Source organism: Solanum lycopersicum, chromosome 9 (genome assembly GCF_036512215.1).
Source record: "Solanum lycopersicum chromosome 9, SLM_r2.1".
NCBI lineage: Eukaryota > Viridiplantae > Streptophyta > Magnoliopsida > Solanales > Solanaceae > Solanum > Solanum lycopersicum.
This window is the reverse complement of record NC_090808.1, coordinates 29428389-29449652: the sequence shown is the minus strand read 5'-3', so window position 1 is coordinate 29449652 and position 21264 is coordinate 29428389. Positions and strand designations below refer to the sequence as shown.

At 33.5% G+C, this 21264-nt stretch overlaps 2 long non-coding RNA genes across 2 annotated transcripts; both read right to left on the bottom strand.

Annotated features, from left to right (window-relative positions):
- Nucleotides 1-441: 441 nt before the first annotated feature.
- Nucleotides 442-13168, bottom strand: LOC112942139 (uncharacterized). Its single transcript, XR_003248134.2, has 2 exons — nucleotides 12319-13168; nucleotides 442-1091 (listed from the first exon to the last, which is right to left on the bottom strand). It is a non-coding gene; the product is annotated as an uncharacterized lncRNA (long non-coding RNA).
- Nucleotides 13169-18503: 5335 nt separating this feature from the next.
- On the bottom strand, nucleotides 18504-20117 carry LOC101264755 (uncharacterized). The gene is made up of 3 exons (XR_183090.4): nucleotides 19181-20117; nucleotides 18962-19096; nucleotides 18504-18888 (listed from the first exon to the last, which is right to left on the bottom strand). It is a non-coding gene; the product is annotated as an uncharacterized lncRNA (long non-coding RNA).
- Nucleotides 20118-21264: the final 1147 nt, after the last annotated feature.

The window sequence follows — 21264 nt, the reverse complement described above, 5'->3', positions numbered from 1 at the left end:
GGTCCGGCATCTAGAAAATTTCACTCCGCACCTTGTTCCGGCTACATGTGTTGCTATACTAACCCTTACCTTTACCTCATATTAAGCATCGTATTTGATTTTTGACTAAGTTATTACCTCGTACCAATCAATACTAGCCTATTATATAGTATACACTAAATCTATGTTGACAATTCTTTTCCTATTATCTATCTCCTTGGTCCGGCAAGTAGCATTCGCGCGAGTTCTAACGTTGGTCATCTGTTAAAAAGACTTCTAAGGGAATGAATTATCTATACATGCAACACACTATTCTAGAATTATTATTTTAGTTAGATTTTACCTCATTATTCGCGTATGGTTCCCACAACCCTAGTTATAGAGTTTAGTTACCTATAGTCATAATCACAATATTCAAATATGTAATATAAGAATTCATGCACTTACTTCAATGAGAAAGAATAAAATCCAAAAATTTACTTGATTAATCAACAAAAATCACCAACAAGCAATTACTGCAGTTAATTGAAGACTAAAGCTTCTCCAAAAGTGTAATACTAATCACCAAGTCTAATCCACAAAAGAAGCTCAAATAACCAAGAGTCTAACCCCAAAAATGAGGTTTTTCGAACTATTTATAAAAAAATAAAAACCTAACTAAATAAGGACTCTATTTGCTGGAAATTTGTCAAAACGCGGCTGGGTCGACGGATCGTCGTAGTCACGAGGGGCCGTCATGGATTCCCTCGTCCCATACTTGTGCAATTTCTTCTTCTACTCTCTTCATTACCCTCGACGACAGGTATGATGGATCGTCATAGGCAAAACGGTCCGTCGAGGGTCTCCGTTCCAAAACACTTGAACTCCTAGTACTGGGACTACTTCTCTGATCATCATGACGAACCAGCAGGATGGACCATCATGGCTACGAAGGTCCATCACGCACTTCGTAACTCCACACTTGGTAAAAATTCCCCATCTTCCTTCAGCAGCTGCACTACGCTGCCACCTATGGACCGTCATGACCACGACGAACCGTCACAAGCTCCGTATGTGGTTTTTTCTGTATTTCTTGCTAAAAAACCTCCGCATTCATATTTTAGACAGATTTCCTGCAAATAAAGAGAAACTTACATAAAAATTATTACAAAAAGGTTTTTGGAAAAACTAAACTTAAGGAAAAAGTATTTAAAATACCGTGAAACCACGGTATATCTGATAACACCACCGAGTTGCGCTACATGCGGTAGGATGCATTTTGGGTAGTGTAGGCAGGGCTCCACATGTTTTTATTTTTGTTGAAAGTAGGGGCATGGGTGGAGGAACTACCCAACTATAGTTCAGGGTTGTATAGGTAAGTCGACCAGGTCAGTAGTAGGTTCCTCCTCATCAGCGTAGTTTATAAGGAGCGAATCCTAGACTTTAGCAGGTAGAGGTAGAGACAGAGGTAAAGAGGGATCATCTTCTTCTGGTAGTGGACATAATCGTACATATTCATTAGCCAACCAACCGGACTTAGAGTCATCACGAGATGCTGTGACAACTACATTGATTGTTGGATTCCATTGTTTTATGCTTTGATAGAATCTAGATTTACTCTATCTTATGCTTCTCTATTTATAGCGGGGAAGTTATGTATAGTAGCAAAATCATTAGATCAACCATTTATTGTATATACACTAATTGGTGAGTTTATTGTTGTGAGGAGGGTCTATCGAGGTTATACGATAGAAATTATTGACCTTAATACCTCTGTATATCTCGTAGAGCTAGAGCTAGTCGATTTTGACATGAGATGGGTATGGACTTGTTAGCGTCTTCTTATGCTAATGTTCGGTGCTTGAGAAAGATTGTTAGATTCCACTTCCCAAGAAAGGTAGTTTGAGAATTGAAATGTGATACAACATTGCTTAAAGGTAGGTTTATTTCCTATCTTAAGACAAGGAGTATGATTATTAAGGGTTGTATTTATCTTTTTGTTCACATTCATTATATAGACTAAGTATCATTAGCTTTTAAGTATATTTTAGTAGTTAATGAGTTTCTAGATGTATTTCCAAACAAGCTCCCTAGTATCCCTCCAAAACGAGATTTTGCTATCGATATGCTGCGAGGTACACATCCCATAAATATCCTTTAATACAGAATGGATCATGCTGAGCTAAAGGAGTTGAAATATCAACTGAAATACTTTTTGGATAGAGTCTTTATCAGTCCTAGTGTTTAACCAAGGGGTGCAGAGTGTTATTCGTGAGGAAGAAAGATTACCTTCTAAGAATGTGTATCGATTATAAAAAACTGAATAAGGAGACTATAAAGAATAAGTATCCCCTTTAGAGGATCGATTACTTGTTTCATCACTTACAAGGTGTTGACTGTTTCTCAAAGATTGATTTAACATCAAGGTAGCACAAGATACATATTCAAGAAAAAGATGTTCCAGAGACTTCTTTTGGAACCAAATATGGACAATTTTAGTTCTTGGTAATGTCTTTTGGATTAAATAATTCCCAAGAAGTGTTCATGGACCTAATGACTAGCATATTACTAGACTTGTTTGTGAGTTTATTTATCAATGATCAGGTTCTTCAAGACCGAGAACTTTATGCAAAGTTTTCTAGGTGTGAGTTTTTGTTGGACTTTGTTGCTTTATTAGGCATAATTGTACCAGATGCATGCATTGCAGTTGATACACAAAAGTTTAAAGCTGTAAAGACATGGCGAAGACCAATGACACCGACAGAGGTTCATAGTTTCTTAGGTTAGTTAGGTACTACATAAGCTTTTTAGAGGGGGTTTCTTCACTTTCAGAACCATTTATGAAGTTGTCCTTAAAAGGTTACTAAGTTCAAGAGGATTGAGGCTTGCGAGCATAACTTCAAGGAGCTCAAGGAAAGCTTGATGTCATCACAAGTTCTAGAATTTCCAGAGCGTTTTGAAGGCTATACAGTGTACTTTGTTGCTCTAGTATCGGGTTGGGATGTGTTCTAATGGGACAAGGTAAGTTTATCACATATGCTTTAATGCATTTGAGAAATCATGAGAAAATTATCCAACCCATGATTTAGAGTTGGCTGAAGTTGTGCATGTGTTAAAACTTTTGTGACATTATTTGTATGGCGGTCATGTTGACATCTTCACAGATCATAAAATCCTTCAATATATATTTCTACATAAGGAGTTAAATATGTGACAACGTCTATCCCTTGAGTTACTGATAGACAACGATGTGGATATTTTATATCATCCAGGAAAGGCGAATGTGGTAGCCGATGTCCTTTGTCGACGATCTATGAATATTTTATCCTATTTAGGTTTTGAGAAACGTGATCTAGCACGAGAGATTTATCAGTTAGCTAGATTGGGAGTCACATTGTTATAGTCAGAAGATAGTGAAGTAATGACTCAGCACAACCATATAAACTATAGTTGCAGAAGAAAAATCACAACAAAAAAAAGGATCCTAGCTTAGATCAGCTCAGAGAGAATCCTCAGTATCAACATTCTTTGAAATTTGATATATCTAGAGATGGAGTCCTTAGATATAGCGGTCGATTATGTATTCTGAATTTTGCACGGCTTCGACATTGGATCATGGATAAGGTTCATAATTCTTGTTATTCTATTCACCCTAATTGGACGAAGATGTACCATGATATTAAGAAGATCTATTTGTGGCACGAGATGAAGAAGGAAGTTGCTGAGTTGGTAGAACAATGTCCTAACTTCCAAAAAGTTAAGGGTGAGCACCAAATTCTTGTTGGGCAAGTTCTGAAGATAGACATTACTTTGTGGAAATGGAAAGCAATTATTATGGATTTTATTACATGGTACCTCGATCTCGTTGCAAGTTTGACTCTATTTAAATAATTGTTGATAGACTAACATCATCATCTCATTTCTTACCAGTTAGGGCTACTTTTATGGACAAAGACATGAAGGGATATATATAAGAGATATTGTTGGGATACACGGTGTCCCAATATCTACTATCCATGATAGAGGAGCACAATTTACTGCTAACTTCTGGAAGTCCTTACAAAAAGGACTGGGGACATAGGTTAATCTTAGTATAACCTTTCACTCTCAGATAGATAACCATCACGATTACACAATTTTGACACTCGAAGAAATGTTATAGGTGTGCCTACTAGACTTCAAGGGAAGTTGGAATGACCACTATCCTCTTATTGAGTTCGCAAACAATAATATTTATCATTCCAACATTAGGATTACACCTTATGAGGCTTTGTATTGGGAAAAATGTAGGTCCCCTATTCGATGGTTCGAGGTAGGTTAGTCAAACTTTGATGGACCAGACTTAGATCAGTAAACACTGGAATATGTTAAGCTTATCTAGGAGAGGTTTCTAAATGTTCATAGCCGACAAAATTCATACTCAGATGTGCAACGAATGGACTTAAAGTTTTGTGTCGAAGACTTGGTATTCATAAAAAGATCTTTTGAGAAGGGTGTTATGAGATTTTGTGAATAAGGCAAGCTTATTCAAAGATTCACTGGGACATATCAGATCCTTCAGTGGATAGGACACGTGTATTATGAGCTATAATTTTCTTTTCGGGCTATAATGGGTTCATCCAGTTTTTCACATATCGATGCTATAGAAGTGCGTAGGAGACCCTTCTCGGGTTGTCCTAGTTGAGGATGTTAATATAACAAAAAATTGTCATACGAGGAAATTACATTTGCCTTATTAGATCAAAAGATCCGTCAATTGAGAACCAAAGAGCTAGCTTCGGTTAAAGTATTGTGGAGAAACAAGAGCTGAGGATGACATGAAGTCCAAGTATCCTCACCTGTTTTATAACCCAGGATGATGACATATAAGTTATATATATATATATATATATATATTTGTTTATTGTTGTTGTTTTTGTTGTGTATTTCCTCGCAATGTTATTGCGGAGCTATAGTTCTTAGCTATTTGGTGAGCACGTGAGATGCCTAAGGTTAGAATTTTTGAATTTCATGTTCCTAGATAGTCACATATACAAAGGATATGATGCCTCATTATTTTGAAACTCCTAAGCACATAACCGCATGACAAATGTTTCTAATGGTTGTAGGATTTAACACCCAAACTTTTTTCGAAATATCTAAGTCGACTCATATATTTGTCGAAAGATCAGCAAGGTAGGTAATAAATTAAAGATGGTGTGTTATGTGATATTTAAGTGTTCAACAGTTGTATATCATATTTTGAAGTTTGGTAAGTGGAAAAATAAAAGTTGGTGAACGTCACCTCAAATTCCTTTATAAAGATTGAATTTCATGTTCCTAGATAGTCACATATACAAAGGATATTCTTCCTAATTAATTTGAATCTTTTAAGGACATAACCGCAAAAAATCATATTTTTCATTCGAGGACAAATGTTTCTAACAGGGGAAGGATTTAACGGAACATCTAAGTTGACTCTTGTATTTGTTGAAAGATCAGGAGGGTAGGTAATAAATTAAGGATTATGTGTTATGTGATATTTAAGCGTTCAACGATCATATCTCATATTTTGAAGTTTGGTAAGTGGCAAAATAAAAGTTGGTGAAAGTTACCGCAAATTCCTTTATAAAAATTTGCCTTAAATTTGGGTAAAGTGTCTCGGAGGTTTTCACCCAATCAATAATTAGTTATGGTGCCCACTACTTGTGAAATATAAGGTCTACGAGTCAAGTTTCCAACGCATCAACCCTTTCGTTCATACGACTTTAGAATAGATATTCGCGTTTTCGCAAGACTGCACAAGCAGGCTGGTAAGGTGGGTCCCTTACATTTGTGGAACTTTAAATATATCATCTTCTTCAAATTTTCTTCATCTTTTTCTTCATTTTTCTTAGTAAATAACCATAAAAATCACAAAATCCACTTCTAGGATCATCCAAGTTACAGATTTTTGTTCCTTAAGTCATTGCCAAAATTGTTCTACGCTTTGATCTCGTTAACATGGTATAATTTCTTTTATCAATTTCCTAGCACATCATACTTCTGTGTGTGGACAGCAGGGTTTTTGGAATATTATAAATTTTTTAGGCGTATTACGAACTTATAGTCAAGGTAAGACCCTTATTTCTTCGACACTAGATTTCATAAGTCGCAAATACCAATTTACAATCGAAACACATATCTTTTATCGAATTATTGTGGTATTTTCAATTATTTTGTGTTTATTATGGTCCCACCTTGTTATAGTATCGAGAAAGGTTGTTAGTTATGTTGTTATACCACATGAATTTTGTGAAAAAGGTCTGTTTAGTCTATTACCTTCATATGTCATGTTTCATTAAAGCTTCAGAACAATGTAATTGGGTTTTTATCTTTGTTTTACTTATAGACATGATTGTTGATTGTTGTCTACTTGAGTTGATATAATCCTCCGTTGTAAGGATTATTAAATTCAGTTAGTAGTGTTCTTATGTTGGACACGACTTAGAGGATATTTGTAAAGATTCTTTACCATTAAATTTCTCTCTTTTAGCGATAGGATTGTTACTGTTGCCCTTAGGGCTATTGTGGTTAGCTACTGGAATGTGATCTATGTCTAGAAAGGCTATGATATACATACGGGGCTATATGGATGGCTAAAAGGTGTATGAGTTGCCTACATGGCTATATTGATGCCTACAAGGGCTATGAATTGCATATATTGCTATATTGACGCCTAAGAAAGCTATGTGCTTCCTACAGGGCCATGTGGTTCCCTAATAGGGATATGGGTTTTCTATAAGTTATGTTACTGCCTAAGAGATCCATGTGGTATGTATGGGGCTATATAAATGCCTAAGAGGGCTATGTGACTACCTACGTAGCTACGAGACTACCGATAGATGTATATAGAATGATTGGAACCTTCCGGCTTATAGGGGCATGAGTAGGTGGTCTTGTTTGTTGTTTGTACCTACCGAGCTTATAAGGGATTGGTTAGGTTGTTGTTTTATTATTTCTTTTAAGTTTAGATTTAGGAATAGGTAAGTAAATTTATCTTATCCTTGATTTATTTATCGAATTATTCTAGTATAGTAGGATACATGATCATAGTTTATTGCCTCTTATACACCGTACATTATTTCGTACTGACACCCCATTGTTTGGGGTGCTGGATTCATGCATGCATGTCGCGACACACGACCCAGTAAAGCTCATAAGGAGTAGGATTGACACCTATCTTATTGGCTATCCCATTTCCTTTAGAGCTGCCAGAGTTGGGAGATTTGTTAGATTTTGTTGTATATATATTTATGATTAGGCGGGGGCCCCTGTCGCGACAATTTTTTATACACATAGGCTTGCAGACTAGTTTGTGGGTTGCATAAATACGTTATGGCATGCTAGTCTAGTTTGTTTGTCTGTGAAGCTTGTGAACTTTTTGATCTCTTGATATATACATGTTTTAAGTTTTTGTATAAATATCAAGTTGGCCTCGATGTCCCAATCATGAATTTTTTTTCTAGTGTGCTATTTATGTATATGAACTCTGGGGAATAGTTCTTTATCCTATAAATCTGTTAACAGGGGCCTTGCCAGTCAAGGTCTTAATTTTAAGCCTATATATACTTGTTTATTTCTTGATTATATGTGTCTTCCATGTTATAGTAGAAAATGGTTTAGTAGGGTCACCTCGGTCCTGATATTTGGCATTAGGAGCCAATTGTGCCCCTTGAGTTTGGGGGTGATAGTGTGCATAAGATAGTGAGTGTTATGGGATTATCTTCTAGGGAGAAGGCAGAGTTTGCTTCCTAACAATTGAAGGAGGTTTCTCAAGTCTGGTTTACTCCATGGAGAGACAATATGCCGATTGTAGTGGGTCCTATTGATTGGGAAGAGTTTAAGAAAACATTTCTTCATAAGTACTTTCCCCATGAGAAAACAGAAGTTATGGTTGAGGAGTTTATAAAACTTAGATAAGGCAACATGAGTGTGGAGGAGTATTCTTTGAAGTTTACCTTTTTGTATAAATATGGTCCATCTTTGGTGTCTACTCCTAAAGATGACATGAGTATGTATGTGATCGGCGTTTCCACCTTTTTGAAGGATGAGTGCTATATGACAATGCTCCATGATGACATGAACATTTCTAGGCTTATGGTGTATGTTCAATCCATTGAGGAGTCTAAGTTTAAGAGGAGGGGTACAGAGGTTACGAGGGATAGACCAGATAAGAAGTTCAATCTATGTTAAAAAAGAGAGCTCCAAATCAAGATTATTCTAGTGATTCTAAGGTTAACCAAGAGAGATGTGGTAGTTCTCAATTTTTAAAGCTTACTTGCACTACTTGTGGTAAAAGGCACAATGGGAAATGTCTTTATGTTAATAATGGTTGCTAGAGATTCGTAAACAATGACCACAAGGTGAGAGATTGTCATACTTTTGCGGCGAGAGGAAGGGAGGCCAATTAGGCATCACTAGTGGCCCGAATCTTGATAATGAAATGGAGACTCTTTTCTATTCTCTCTAAGATAAAAAGGAAGCAAATCCAGAAAAAGGTGCTGGTAAATTATAGTTCTATGTTTTGTGTGATGAGATTCTTATGTATGGTTCATGATAGCCTTAGTTTTGTTTTACCCAAGTGGGGGATGTTTTGTTGATTTGGAGAAGTCGTTGAGAGTTTCGAAGTTCTTTTCTCTTTTTATTCTATCTTATTCAATCTTGAGACTTAGATATTTCTAGCAGTATTATGCATGTGTTAGAGTCTTGTGTGAAAAAAATAAGTTCTCATATGTTCTCCCTATGTTATGCATCTTCTAGTTGAATTCTTGTTAAAAGAGAAAATGAGTGTTCATACAGTGGTGTTCCTCATGTTGATGTGAGTATGTGACAAATTTCATAAATGTTGCATGAATTGGAACGTTGAACATGCTAAAAAGTGCTCTTGAAAATGTTGCATGATTGTGCTTTTATGAGAAATTTGTATGATGTGCTTAATAATGTTGAAGTGAGTGTTTTGATATATGGAGAAGGAAGTTCCACCAATATGAAGTGAGGAATGAGAAGTCTTGATGCATGATGAGTTTGTCGATGTTATTCCTACCTTCTTGTTCTGTTTGATGTCTTTTATGTGAAGTTGATGTTTTATCCAAGATTTGTAGATTGTCTATTATATTGTTGCATGCATGATTGTGGGTGGATGTTCTTGAGTCATTATCTTTATGTGTTTTAAGTGTCATTCGAGGTTTAATGTTCGCTAGTGGGGGATATTGTAATGACCCTAAAACAAAATAGGGTGAACTAGTGCCTCACATGTGTTTCATGAGTTAGTAAACCAGTATAAATGACTACAAATGACTTTAGAAGTCAGTTGGTAATTTTTGAAGTTAAATGTCAAAAGACATCCATGACATTCAAAAATTAGTCGTTTGAGTGCTAGTGTGTTCTAGTGTGTTGTCATTGGATTGGTGTGTTGTTTGGAGTCTGAATCTTGTAAAAGAGAACCAATTAAGATAAAAATGTTTAGGGTTTAAACATATGGGTCGGACTCCCCAAGGCCCACCTTAAGGGTCCTTGAGGAAGACCCAAATTTGAACCCCAAAACTGTCAAAAAAGTGGTGACCTATGGACAAGACTTATGTCAAGTAGGTCCACTTACATGCATAAGTGAGATCCGTAGGTGAATATTAGACTAGGGATCCTTAACTCATATGGAGAAGTCTTTGATCAATACCACGAGGAACAAGATGGTCTGTAACCTCACCTACGGTCTGAAGGTGGGGCTCGTAAGTAACCTCTGTAGTTTTGTCTTGAGACACGGCCAAGCCAAGCGTGGTTTGGTTAAATATGGGTATGTTTATTTATGTATTCTAGGGCACTTTAAGTCTATCAAAAAAAATAAACCTCCATTTAGAATTCATTCTTCCAAATCAAAACCCCTCACTCAAAGTGTTCTCTCTAGAACATCATTGAAGCTCAAGAACAATTTCAAGCTAGAAGACGAGATTTGAAGTGCTTTATTCTGAAACGTGGTCTTTAAAATTTTAAGGTATAGTGATCCGTTATATAGGGAAAGTTCCAACCTAGAGTAAACCTCAAAATAGTTTTCAAGTTTCCAAATATTGTAAAAACCCTCAATTCTTACTCAAACTCATTAGTTCTTGCATCATACATTTTCAATTGATAAACTATGATTATGATGATTGATAATTTATGATTTTAAGGTGAAAAACTCTATAAACCCATTATTTCACTAAATTCCTAAAAAGTTGGCTTATAAAGTGGGTTTTATGATTATGATTGGATATTGTTAGAATTGTGATTATATTGTATTGTATTGTTGGTATCTATTGTTATCTATACCTATCCTACGAAGAATTGTTGGAGACTTGCGTAATGGTGGTCATTGATTGGATGAAGGGTAAGTTGACCTAATCCTCTTGTTATAATGAAAGTGTTCTTATATGGTTTAATCCACTTATAGTGGAGGCGTTTACTTATAGTTTATGTATTGTAATCATAGCCTTGAAGGAATTATATGGTGAATTGAAGTATTATCATGTCAATGTATTTATGAAGGTATAATGCGAATTTGTTCATGCAATCTCAAAGTTAGCTTGATAAAGACATTACTGTATTGTGATTTAAAGTATGATTCCCTCTCAATGCTCATATGTGATGATGTTATAATGTGAAGGGTTTGAATATGTGATGTTATATATTGATTAGGAAACTTACGTGTCTTTCCTTTATGCTTGAAGATTTTTGGATGTGATCTCTTGACTTGGTAGGCTTAGGCATCCTTTCCTTGAGTAATCTTTCTATGAATGATTAATGAGGCTTCTCGGCTATGTCTTGAAATCGTAGACCTAAGTATGGTTCCCCTTCATTACGAGTGTAGATCCCTAAGTGAATGTAAATCCTTAAAGTGGTAGACCTTTTGTCGATGTATGCTTCTTATGTGAAATGATAGACTAATATATGGTGGGCTGGAATGGTAGAAACCTCCTCTAAAAAAGTCATTGAGCTATCCTTAATGGACCTTGATAAGTCGACCTAACATGGAGCCCTTCTTGGTAGAATTATGGGTCGATAGACCTGATGATGATGTGCTCTCTGGTACATACACGTGACTGAAATACTCTATAGGAACTAAGGCTAGCGAGTGGATATTGTTAAGATGGTGTCTCTTCCCAAAGAAAAGGCCAATGAACATCTTTGTATATCCCCTAAATTATGTGCCTACATGGGTTGTGTACTAGTTCTACCCTTGGCAAGTAGAACACCTTCCACGGTGTGCGGTCGTATGATACCGAATTTCATACCTAGCTAGTGTGGTCTATCTCGATTAATGCATAACCCTATTATTGGATAGGATCTACAACGTGTAGGTAGTAGTATTTGTTGTTATCTACACATGGAACGAGTAGGTCTTGAAGATACTAAAATTAGTTCCCGAAATATTTAATGACTATTATGTGAAGTCTCATAAATGCATGAATGTCTTCCCAAATGTCTTAAATAAATGTTGAATATTGGTTTAAGTTGAAAAGGGTGAAGTCCTTATCTATTATAGTCTTAAGGAACACCCAGGTGTGGTATGAAGAGTTAGCATGGGGTGCCTCGGCATGTGTCCCTGAGGTGGTTCTTAGGATAACCTTAAGTGGAGGGTCAAGGGTGATGAAATAGACCACTTGAAAAAGATGCTCATGATGTTAATATTGTCTTATATGTGAATATTGACCTGTAATGTGTCTCTTATACTTGACGTATGATGTTTTTACCAAAATGGCATGAATAGCATATACTTCAACTAAATGTCCTTTTAACATGATTTTGCATGGTCATACTAAGTGTATATTTGTACTAACACCATCTTCTTCATCTTTTTACATCATTTGTAGGTTGAGGTGACTAAAGGATCATTCCTAGATTGAAGTGATTGGATTTGCTATCTTCATTCTTTGGTATGTCCACAATGATTCAAGGACACTTATCTTAGAAGTTTCTTTTAATTCATCTAAGACTTCTAATAGTTTTCTTTTGATTGTACAAGGGATGTGTCTCTATATGTTGAGACGTGCCTAAGTTGAATATATCGAGACTTAATGTTCCATCCTTTTATGAATAATATTTCAAATGGTTGTCTTACTTGAGAAATGTTTTAGTTCCGCACTACTTTTATGCATGTATGATGAATGAATGATAAGGTCTTGTATAAGACCTTTTCGAGGTTGAATATATTGAGTTACGACTTGGGGGTGCGGTCGGTTCGTGACACATACCCGCTTAATAACAACAGCAACAAGAAACTAAGCTAAATAAAATTTTCAATCATTAGAATGATTCTCTGAAATAGAAGAAGAGGTGGAAAGAACATTGTGAAGAAAAATACCATACCTTTTTCTGGGCAGCGAACTAGGACGGGATGAGCAAGGAGGGCAATGATCTTTCACCACCAAAACCCAGGCTAGACAGGAAACAAGAAGCCTAGGCAGCATCTAAAACTTGAACGAACTTAAAGAACAATGGTGATCAAGCTAGAAGGACTGAAACTAACTCCTTTCTCTCTCTTTCAAGTGTATTTCTTATATACCTTGTAGTTGTTTAGTTGTGTTTTTTTCTTTCTCTATTTTTGAATTGCCAACCTCTTCTCTGTATTTCTCCGACCCTTTCTTTGTTCTCTGCAAACTTTTCCGAATTTTTTATCATTTTCTTTCAGCGATAGACCAAACTAAATAACGAAGAAAGAAGGAGCTATTTATAGATGAAAATTAGGGTTGTAAAAGGGGAGAAATCTGGTTGAAGGAATTTCAAATTAAAATTTTTGAAATTCAAATTGCTCTACCCCGATAAGTTTTTAGAGCTGTCAATTGTACCAATTTGTACAATCGTTAAAGGAGCAATGAAGGGAGTCATTCGATTCTAGGATAAAGGACAAGCGAGGGAAGGAGATTTCTCAACCTACATGATGAGGGAGAGAGGGAGAAAAAGACACTGCCGAGTCAAGCCTTGCGATTCTGGGCTGTTCGCGAGTGAAGATGGTCACTTGTTGAACAAGAAGAACGTAGGGGCTGGGTCGGGTGGCGATTGAGGAAGAAGAGGATGGGTATGCGTAAGTATTGTATTGTTACTGTGAAAAGGAATGGGCTGCGCTATTTTGTTGAAGGAGATAAATGGGCCACATGGGAAATTAAGTTAGGCTGGGATCGTCTGGTGTTGCCAGGGACTGCTGAAAGATACAAAAGGCCTAAGATTGGTTTCTTGCAAAGGGTTGAAAGGATTTGACTAATAACTAAATAAGATCAATTTACATAGATTAAAAATAATCTTAACAAAATAACATAATCGATTTAATTATAAAATAACTAATCGAAAAATGTAAACTATTATGCAATTAAACTAATTAATAAAACATTTAAACAAAATATAATCTTTTGAGATAAATTTCGAATATTTATAAAATGTATTAATTATATATTCAAGTACATCAAACATACATATTATCTAAACATTATAAAAATGATAAGATTGATTAAAAATAACATGAAAAATATTTTGAACTTTATAAAACTCATTATCATATACATAAAAGAAAATCTTAGGTCCGCCTACGTGGCGCCACCACAACCAAGAATTCCCTTTTAAACTTATTTATTTTCAAAATTAGTCTTTTCCTTTCATGAAAATTTGTGACTTTTATTAAGAGTTGTTACTTTTATGAAACTTTTTGGCTTTTATGAAAATTTTTGGCTTTTATAAAGAGCTACGACTTTTTGAAGAGTTGTGACTTTTTTTTAAAAGTTGTGACTTTTAAAAAAAAATTACAACTTTAATGAATAGTTGTAACTTTAATGAAAAATTGTGACATTTCCTAAGGATTGTAACTTTTCTAAATAGTTGTGACCTTTTCAAAGGGTTGCAAATTTTCCAAATAGTTTTAACATTTTCCGATAAGACACAATAAATATTTATTCGTGTTGTCCCTTCTTGTATATAAATTGAGGTTTTTCCTCTCATTTAAAACAATGAAAATTATAAACCTCCTTTTCTTCTTCTTCACAACTGAATATTTATTCATGTTGAGTGACTCGCTGCCATCATTGCTTATGTTACAAATCATTGTACGTAATTTTACAATTATTAATTTATGCTTATGTTATTAAGAATAAATGATAATATAGTGTTTTCGTTTTAATTTCTGATAGGTTTAAAATATTATTTTATAAAATTTGTGGCGATTATGAAAGGTTCTAACTTTTCAAAGACATGTGACATTTTCGATAAGACACAACAAGAATTTATTCACACTAACCTTTGTTATTTATAAATAAGCATTTATTTTATTATTACAGAACCTGGTATATTTTTTACAATCATTAATTTATGCTTACGTTATGAATTTCTATTTTTGAGTACGTGTTTTAATCTTTGTTGTTTATATTTATGCTTTTGTTCATTATGTTTAAATATGTTAATCAAGAGTTTTATGTAATCATTAGACTTTTGGTGTCATGTAGATTATAATTCTTTAACTTTTAAAATAAATGACTTAAATGCTTTCAATGGTTAAATAAACAAAGGGGTGTCCAAGAATGGACATAGTTAAGGTGATCCCAAACTACGTTAGAGGTTTAATTATTCAACTTTCTATCTTATCAAGGCATTCAATAGTTTAGTGACATTTAAAAAATAAAGGAATAGAGTGGGATGATAAGTATACTCAACCTTAATCAAAAGTTTGCTTTCAAATTGTTGATTAGAGTCAATGAATTACTCTCAAAGTAGGATGAATCCATAATAATGAAATAGTAAGTAAATAATTACATCCTTATAGATATTAGATAAAAGTCGCAAAAAATAAAGTTTTAAACATATTGATCGAAAGATAAACAACAAAATATGTCTTTTGGATATCTAAGTAGTGTCATCGACTGCGAATGATTTTGAATAAGGGACTTGCCAAGACATCATTTAATCCAAGTTATTTGAGCAAAATACGTTATTTCATTGAACTCCAAGTAATGTCCTTTTAAATATTAATTAAATTATCAAGTACACAACTAATTATATAAGATGTATAATATTTATATTTTATATGTAGTGGTATTTAATAGGAGAAAAACTATCTCAATTATTGAATAAAATATCTGTAACAATTTTTTAAAATATAAATATAGTATAGACAATGAAACAATTATATATATCTTCTTAAGACTATGGTGATGAGTAACTACAATAAAATGATAAATTAAAAACAAAATACATAAAAATTTAGAATCAAATCTTTTTGGTTTTAAGATTTAAAAAAAAATCATTTCATTTTTGAATAAAACATTCTCGACAATTTATTGTATGGTTGTAGCCACTCAGAAACACTTATATTATAAAATGTTCGTAAATACATTATTGAGGTAGTTCACCATTGCGCGAAGCGCAGTAAATTTACCTAGTTTCAAATAATTTGGAATATAAGAAGCTCGATGATTAGTTAGTATTGTGGAGGTCCAAAATTGGGTGTCAACAAATTCAACCACAAAATGGTGAACATCTATGACAATATGTTGATCAGTTAATGAATGAACGAAACATCGATCATGCCCAACCATATATTGAACAATTGATGAATATTCAATAATTACTCAAATACTCTAGATCACGATAATCAATCTAATGAATTGAACAATAATGTTTGTTCCAATGGGGAATAAGGTAATACTTTTTAACTTGTCTACTTCTTATCAGTTTTACATGCTGGAAACGAATCTACTGTGATTTTCATCTTGGATGCATTCCTTCAGAGTCTGTAGTAGTTAAAGGAGTTCATCGATCGCCCTGTATTTGAGCACTTGGTGACTTAGTAGGAATTAGGGCAACTGGAGAACCCATTAAATTAATAATCAGTCAGGTCATTACTACAAATTTCCTAATTTTTTATGGTTTTCATTATACAGAAGAAGGCTAAAGAACATAATCGAAGATAAATGCAAAGGATTGATAAAAAATAAAAAAACCTACATGAAAAATTAAGAGTTAGGCAACAAACTTTTTAATAAACTTGCAAGAGAAAAAACAGAGTACAATGGGAAATTAACAGTACCATTCGGTGAACACAACAAATTATAGTTCTCCTTCTTATTATACTCCTGTTCACTTTTATATGATATATTGTAAAGGATATGCATCCCGGTGAAGGCTACAAGAAACTGCTTGTTATTTTCTTAAATTTGTCTTGTATCAATAGCCTTCCCTCTGATAATTAATTTTTCCAGCAACAATTCCTAAAACAAGATTAATTGCAAATATATTTGACTCTCTCGAGAAACACCTAGGATTTAGCTTCTAATTTTCAGTAAGACTGTTCACATTCCGATAAGCTTCTTAGCTTGCATTATTTGTGCAATGGATGTGTTGGGCGTATGAAAAAAGCCAATATCCAATTCAATAACTTGTAAACAAATTACACTAGTTTGTGTTCTTGTAATGGTAGTCAATATCCCAATATCATTCATCAAGATGTTATCTACATACTTTTTAGCAATATATTATCTCTGTTGATTTTTTTTGGTTGTCATTGTAAGAGCTCCAATCCAATGTGTCTTGCATTTTAGATTTAGTTCATGTCTGTGGTGAGCACCGCTAAGGAATTGCAATTTTATCTTGAGGTCAGAAAATTAAGTATGGAAGAATATTTTTAACCTTCCCGAAGCTATTGCAGGGATTGATTCATTGCATTGTTTGTCATATAAATATGAAGAAAAATTTCTGTTAAACAACATTAGTTTCAACCAATAGTAATAGTGGTCCTCTTTTGATTCCAATGGGATTCTAGGAAGTAGTGTGCAAGGTAATGTCTCATGAGATACTTGAAAGTAGTGTGCAAGGTAATGACTGATGAGATACTGAAAAGTAGTGTGCTAATGACTTTGAAGTTCATGGATCTGTATGTCTTGATATTTGACTCTGAAAATTGTTATGTTCTTGTGAACTGTTTGTTAATGTCTGTCTTTGAAAATATTCATTTTTATATGAGAGTGTTGCTCCTATCATTGTTGTTCATGGAAAAATCATAATTATTTTGGCATCTGAATTTAGACAAACTGCATAAGGTTTTATATTTCAGAATTCTTAGCCTGAATAATATTTAGGTCTTCTTTATCAGTGAGAGAATTGGTGTTGGAATGGGTAAGACTAGTAAGGATGCTAAGCAATAGGCAGTTTAGAATGCACTTCGGAACATGGATGGTAAGATCCTTTTTGAAATGCTCCTTTGAATTTCTTGTTTTTTTACTTGTTTCAAGAATCCTGAGCTAATACTGTGTTGGAGATCCATTTTTCTTGTAAATATTTCATAAGAGGATTTTTTATAATGAGTAAATTCTTTCAGAATGTCCGGATTCCAGAATTTGTTGGATAGTAGGAGGAACTATGAGCAGCATATACTAAATACTGCTAAAACATTGATGGTTTTGCAATACTTTAAAATACACCATAGATCCTTCATTGTTCTAGTTTTTTTCAAAATTAAACTTTTGTTGGCCTTTGCAGATCCTTCCCCTATACACACTACTACGATTGTGGACAAATGTCCTGTCAAACTTGTAGATGGGTTCAACCACATGCTCTTCCAAGCAACAGAGCCCTTGTCAACTTTTTCTGGAATACATCAGGTAATTATTATTTGTGTTGTTGGTTTGTTTCTTTTCTCTATACCCACTTTACTACTATATTAAAATTTATTGTAATATGTCAAATTAGTCTAATGGACGTATAGCAGTTTGTAACACACCCTTAAATTTGTAATTTAAATGTAACATATTCCTTGTGAAAACTTTTTGGTAAGTGTTGATTCAATCTAAATTATTCTGTCGTTCTCATTCTTCTATAGAACTAGTAAATGAGAACACATGTTTTCAAGTATACTTACCTTACATTACTTACTCAATCTTCCTTCTTCATTTATTATATATTTAAACAAAGATTTAAAATGAGAATATGCTAACAAAAGAGTAAATGGAATTATAGATGGATATTTACCTACTTGTGGACTCAAATATGTATCAAAGGTGAACCGAGGAAATTTATTACCAATAACTAATCCAATACATGAATTGGAAAGGAGGTTGTAACCCAAAGCAACTCAAATGTACAAATATAATGCAGTAATTTATCGGATAGCTAAAGAGTGTATTACTAAGCAAAAGGTATTCTATTAAAAATAATCTCTACAGTTTCGCTAGCAAGTCCATTCTATACTGACTTCTTACAAGATATGATATTTAACATAATAAGTTCCTAGAAAATAGTAAAAGAAATTTCTGATTGATTTGAATTTGCATCGTTATATATATTAGGAATTTATAAAAACATAATGGACAGCATGTAAAATTAATTTGATCATCAAGAAGCATAATAGTTTACGGATAGAACAAAAGGTCATTCAATCAGAGACGCACCCATAAAAGATAAATGCGGAAAGTGAAAAAATTATAGAGAATGTTACCCTATATGTGTTGTTACAAGCTAGAGAAGGTACTTAAAACTTTGTGGAACACTCTACAAAGATACAATGAATCACTTGCTGGTTGCTTTGAAGGAAAATCATAGATTAATCCCTAAAAGATTCATTTCATATGTTGTGGACACCGATGACAGCACCATATCATTACAAAAATATAAGGTAAAATACAAAAAAATTCAAAAAGATTCGCAAGCACAAGTTGTGTCATAAATACATGAGCATTTATACAAATGCTCGTCGGAGAAGGAAAAGATTTTTATCTTCTTCATCCATTACGAGGACCCAATGTTACATCCATTGAAGATAAAACAAGCAAAATAGTGAAGCGATTAAAAAATTTAGAATTCAAGTAACAAAGAAATAGTTAGAATTCAATTGTTCTTATTTATATGAAAAAATTCCACCATAAAATTACCCTCCAAGCACAGGTCATTATCATCCAAACCTTTCTGCGCAATGTGAGAAACTAACATCATAAGTATGTTTTTAAGAAACCAGCAGGAAAATAAGATAGATACTAACCGATTCAAAGGCTTCCGAGTAGTAGTTCCCTCTTTCTCGTCTGCTGAATAAACCAAGGTAATGGCGATGAGATTTACGACAATTTCATCTCCTACTTTGGAAGTTAAGTTGTAACAACCCCAAAGCAATCACTTCCTTGTAAAACAAAATTCAATCAATTGACAAGAAGACTAGTTTTAGTTCAATCTTAAGAATGAAAAAAAAAAAAAGAATACCCACTGCTTAATCTTAAGCTTGAGGAAATCGGTAATTACGCTTGACAAAACCAATATTGGAGAAATCTTCAGCTCAAATCTTCTGTTCTTCAGCTTTCGCCCTTCATTTCTTTAGCTTTAGCTATTCATCTTCAGCTCAGTTCGTCTTTCTTCAATTATTCAGCTTCATCTCGGTTCCTCGATCTTCACTATCAAAGAAATCTCTAGCTCAGTTCATAACCTTTAGCTCAGTTCATCGATCTTCGGGTTCGTGATATCAATTCTTCACCTTTAGCTCTTCGTCTTCAGTTCGTCTATAATTTCAGAGGAAGCTCGAGAAAGCGTAAAGTGAAAGACGTTTTTGGAGATAAGAGTATAGTTGGAGAATTAGAAACAAAATATTTTATTAATAAATTTTTTTTTGGCCAATAAAATGGTAGGGAGAGTTGAAAATATTGGAGGGAATATAATATTTTAGTAAAATTTTAAGGTCACAGTTGTATTGTGTTGTTATTACAATTATAACAATAGGACCTTTAAAAGTGTGGCCATATATATAAATGATTGTTGCCATTTATTTGATATTATAACAGCGCTTATAAAGTGTAACTATAGTATTAAAGAGTACACTTTAGAAGTGTTGTCAATATTATCATTGCCAAAAGTTAAAAACTTCAAGCGTAGCCAAAAATATTATAGGCAATACTTTACAAGCGTTCTCAAGATTTAACCCTTCAAATTTCCTCTAATTGTACTGTATTATAATAATAGAATCCACCTTATTCATTTGCTTCCAAACCTTATGTCCTTCAAGATTTTAAGAAGGAAGTCCTAGTTAATAAAATGAAAAGTCCTTCTAATGTCTAATTCATAGATGTCCAAGTTAATTCCTCAGATGGTCACTCAACTATGCAGTCTTCTCTCAGAAAGCCGCTCAACTTTCAATCACTCAAAAGTCACTCAACTATGCACTTCTTTCTCAGAAAGTCACTCAACTTTGAATTTTAATTCAAATGTCACTCAACTATTCACTCTTTCCTCAAAAAGTCACTCAATCTATTAAATTATTTTTGTAATTAAAATTTATTGATGTTAATTATTTATATAACAAATCAAAATTTTTAAAAAATAAAAATACCATTTAAACCATTTAGTGACCCACCCACCTAATCCAACCCATTAAAAAATATGATATGACCCATTTTATTTTGTCTTTAATCCTAATTCAAGGTTTAAATAGAGGGATTAATTTAGGATTAAAGACAAAATAAAATGGGTCATATCATATTTTTTAATGAGTCGGGTTAGGTGGATAAATCACTAAATGGTTTAATATATTTTTTAAAATTTTTGGTTTGTTATATAAATAATTAATATCAATAATTTTTAATTAAAAAATAATTTAATATATTGAGTGACTTTTTGAGGAAAGAGTGAATAGTTGAGTGACTTTTGAGTTAAAATTCAAAGTTGAGTGACTTTCTGAGAAAGAAGTTCATAGTTGAGTGACTTTTGAGTGAAAATTGAAAGTTTAGTGACTTTCTGAGAGAAGAGTGCATAGTTGAGTGACCATATAAGGTATTAACTCATAGATGTCCTCAATAACATGTCTGTTCATATTGACACTAAAATACTTGAATTAGAGACATTACATTTCAATGCATAAAGCTAAAGACAATATTTTTCAGCCCTCTTAACATGGGCATCACTAGTTCTAGTTCACCTTCATAAAATACTAACATGTCATTTTCAAAATACAAATGATTTAAACTGAGGTTTATATATAGATTCAGTGAACTTTGGCCATGAACGACATGAAATAGTTTAGTAATCTTGATTCAGCATGCCATGTTTTTATAAAGACATGAAAAAACTTTGTATTAGAATACCCACAAGAGATCCAAGTGGCTTTTTGAGAAATTTTTGTATTATATGCTATAATTCCTAATTATATTTCATCTTTTTACACATTTATATTATTTTTTTAGGTCATAGAGAATGAGGTTAAGAAATTCTAGGATTGGTCTATTCAATGATACTAGTTATTTTGTTCAAATAATATCATATTAGTTTTAAAGTTTTGCTACTATAGTTTTGATTAATATTTCT